The sequence below is a fragment of the Microcebus murinus genome, chromosome 6 (assembly GCF_040939455.1).
Source record: "Microcebus murinus isolate Inina chromosome 6, M.murinus_Inina_mat1.0, whole genome shotgun sequence".
Taxonomy (NCBI): Eukaryota; Metazoa; Chordata; class Mammalia; order Primates; family Cheirogaleidae; genus Microcebus; species Microcebus murinus.
Window position 1 is genome coordinate 105,019,921 of NC_134109.1, and position 4,083 is coordinate 105,024,003.

General features: G+C 49.5%; 1 long non-coding RNA gene across 1 annotated transcript; it reads left to right on the plus strand.

Moving 5' to 3' along the window:
* Positions 1–997: 997 nt before the first annotated feature.
* On the plus strand, positions 998–3,624 carry LOC142871521 (uncharacterized). The gene is made up of 2 exons (XR_012919796.1): positions 998–1,480; positions 2,914–3,624. It is a non-coding gene; the product is annotated as an uncharacterized LOC142871521 (long non-coding RNA).
* The last annotated feature ends 459 nt before the right edge of the window (positions 3,625–4,083 follow it).

Here is a 4,083-nt window from a genome sequence, read left to right on the forward strand (position 1 = left end):
TCCGTGACACAAATGCAAAGGGCTGGATGTTGCGTCCTGTCTTCTTGTCTGGCTCTTCCCTCTCCACTTCTCCAGCCGAATCCCCCAACAACCTGACCCCGCTCTTATTCTGTTCACAGCCTCACTGGCCTTCATTTAGGTTCTAGAATGATTTATATTGTTTCCTACTCCAGAGCCTTAGCACATGTTGGTCCCTGTTCCTGCAACACCCTCCCGTCCTCTGTATGCCTGGTTGGAAGAGCTCATCCCCCAGAGCTCAGCCCAGGCATCACCTCCTTGGGAAGTCTTCCATGACTTCCTTGCTTTACTTGTACCCTTATGAGCAAAAAAACCCATCTTTCGTATTGTGCTCATCTCAGCTGTGATTTTATATGTGTTTGTGTAAGATGATGATTACTTCCCTCATTGGGGGTGTGTTGTGATGGCAGTCAGGTGGCCCTGTTAGAAGGCCCCCATAGTGAGGAACTTAAGCCCTTGGGTGGCTCCAGCTCACCAGCCATGTGAACGAGCCACCTTGGAAAAGGATCCTTCAGCTCCAGTCGAGCCTTCAGATGACCGTGGCTCAAGCTGTGTGTCTGCAACCTCATGACACATCCCGAATCGGAACTGCCCAGCCGAGCCACTCCCAGACTCCGGACCCTCAGGAACTGTAGGAGAGAATAAATGATTGCTGTTGTTTTAAGTCTCTTAGTGTTGGAATATTTTCTATATGGCAACAGACAGCTAGTGCCGATCTAAGTGCCTGGAAGTGTGGTGGGTGGTACGGTAGCAAAGGTGGGAGTGGCTCTGGGACTCGGCGTGACAGACACTGGGAGGGGAGGGTGACTGAGAGGTTAAAGGGATTGCAACAGACTGTTTGCAGAAGCCCGAAGGCCACATTGAGGATGTGGTAAGAGCTTAAAAGAAAGTGAGGAAATGTTACTGGAAACTGGATGAAAGGGTTTTGTTGTTGTTGTTGTTGTTGTTGTAATATAGCAGTAAAAAGTTCAGCGGTGTCACTGTGATCATCTGGAAAATAGAAATGTTCCTGCTGAACTGGGTGATCTGGCAATGAGAGTTCCAGGCAGCACTGCAGGAACCCGGAGCATCATTCCTGAGCAGGGGCAGGTCTGAGACCTAATCAGGAAACCACCAACATCTGCTCTGCTGGATTTCAGAATTGCTATGGACCAGTGACTCCTACGTGCCTCCTGCTTTCGCCCTTTCTGAATGAGGAGTGGGAATCTAGAGCAACGGAGCTGTGCCTGTCCCACCCTTGCAAGCTGGGGGTATGGGGGTGCCGATAATTTACATCTTTAGTTTATAGTTTTCAGGATGAGACCAACTTTACTCAAGGAGCTTTACTTGAGGAACTACATCACAGGAGTGTCATCTACACCTACACTGGATTTAAATGATAGGGTCGTGGACCTCAAGCTGATGCTGTGATGGGATGACATCTTGGGAGCATCGGAAGACCTGGGAGTCTGCTAATTTTAATGTAAGAAGGATGTGAATTACTGGGGGCCAGAGGGCAGACCAGGGTTGCAAGTGTCTGGGGAGGTCCCCATGAGCCTCACATCATGGCACTCATTCCCCTGTGCAGTCAGTTCCCTCCCACATGGATTAGACCCTTGTGTGTGACTTCTGAGATTAGGTGATAAAAGGCATTGCAGCTTCTGCATTGGTCTCTTGGGGGGCTCCCTCTGGGGAACCCGCCCCCATGTCAGGAGGACACTTGGACAACCTGGAGGCCCACATGAGAGGAACTGAGGCCTCCTGCCAACAGTCAGCCACAGCTTGCCAGCCAGGACTGAGCTGCCTTGGGAGTGGACCTTCCAGCCCCATCGAGGCCTCGGGGATTGGGGTCCTGGACGACATTTTGACATTTTGGCTGCCACCTTTTCCTAGTTAAACTCTCTGTGCTGGCCTTATAGCCACGTATCTGAGCAGGGCCAGGGTGAGGGTGAGGTGAGGGAGGTGCTAGGGCCTCCCTCCATGCTCCAGGTGACTTGCCATTGCGTCCTTGTCCCGCCCCATATCTGGTTCTTGTGTGGTGTGATAAAAGGTCAGTCATGATGGTCTTGTCCTTGACAGAGCAGCCCGACTCTGCCACCCCTGGCCCGACTTGGCTTCCCGTGGAGAAGCCTGCAGAGCTGGGTAGAAACCCCGGTGGTCCTTCAAGAAAGCAGGCAGAAGGAGTGGAGGGTGTCTGGGCTCCACCAAGTGAGGGTGGTCTTCACAGAATTCTGGAACCCAGCAGGTCCCCACTTCGGTCCTCAGGGGAATGCAGAGGTCTTTGGTGCTGGGGAGCATCAGGTGGTGGGTGAGACCTTGGCTTTAGAGAGAAGACAGGCATCAGGTGCATGGGACAGCCGGGGACTAGGGCTTTCCTCGGGTGGGGAAGGGAAGCCGACTCGGGGCATCCTCCTAGGGGAGCGGAAGGGAAGTCACACTAGCGCCAGCTGGGCCACCCCACACCCAGCGCTGTGCTTTATCTCGTTCAGCTCTTCTGCCAGCCGGGCGAGGTGCCCGCTATCTCAGGTACTTGATACCTTAGCCCACTTCCAAAAACTCAAGAACCTCTGACAACTGAAAGATGTTTATGACTCACTTGGTGGCAAGTCCTGGACCGAAGTGATGTGAGGCTATTTACAGTCTTAATTAGCCCATTTCCTGTAAATATCTATATGTTCCCCTGAGAAATATTAATATGTTTGATTACAGGGTCTGCCCAGAATCCACTGAGTATTCCCTAATATACTGTTGTGCACCATACAACTTTTCTAAAATCCAACATTTTTGAATGTTGACACATCTGATCTAACAATAAAGTTACAGTGAATGTCTTAGTCTATTTTCTGCTGCTATAACAAAATATGCAAAACTGGGAGATTAATAATGAACAGAAATGTATTTGGTTCATTGTTGTAGAGGCTGGGAAGTCCAAGAGCATGGTGCTGACATCTGGGGAGGGTCCTTGTGCTACACCAGCCCATCACGGAAGGTGGAAGGCAGAAGGGTGAGTGCGTGAGCCAGAAAGAGGGTGGGGGCTGGACTTATCCTTTCATCAGGAGTCTACCCCTGTGATAACTAACCCACTTCCATGAAGATGGCATCAATCCATTCACGAGAACCCTCATGACCTAATCACCTCCTAAGGGCCTTACCTCTTCATACCATCACAACGGCAATTAAATTTCAGCATGAATTTTGCAGGGGACATTTGAACCATAGCAGTGTAGCAGTGAGCCTGGTTTTTTTTTTTTTTTTTTTTTCTATTTCACATACAAGAAAAACTGAGGTTCCATGAAGAACAAGTATCTCACCCAACACCACAAAGCTACCAAGTGATGGGGCAGAATTGAACCCAGTCCAGGGCTCTCAGACAGTACACCCTGCACGCTCAACCACCAGAAACAGGCCCCGTGCTCCTTAAATACGGCGAATTCAGATGTTATAAGGGCTACATTTTCTACTTGCGCTGTGACAGCCTTTCACGAACTCTGTTCCCAGGACAACACTGAGACTCTGTTGCTCACCCCACCCGCCCACACCCCAACCACAGGGCCCTGATTGGATTTAGCACTCGGAGGTCTTTGTTGGGCCCTTTCAGTTATTTTTATAATAAACTTCAAAAAGCTTTCTGTGCTTTGGATATTTATTGTTTCTAGACCCAGTGGCAAGCAGAGGTTTATCCACAGAAAGCGTGGAGTTTAACGAAGCCTTTTGTCCTGCAAATGTGTTCATGTGACTGAAATAAAATAAACTCTTGGGTGTTTCTTCTCATTGTTCCCCTCTACGTCATACCACTCTCACCCCAAACCCTTGCATACCCTGTGCCCCTGCCAGAACTTCCCTATGGTCCTATTCTTGTTCAGCAATTAATGCATCCAACAAACATTTACTGAATCCCTGTTGCTATTGACAATGTTGTATGGGAGGTTTTATGGCTTATTAGGAGAACACTGGTCTGACAGGCAAAGATTGAGGTCTGGTGCTGTGTGAGTTTAGACAAGGCCCTTCTTTGCTCTGGGGCTCAGTTTAACCATGTGTGGATAGATAATTGAGAGGATGCAAAAAACGTGTCTCAAGGGTATGGAA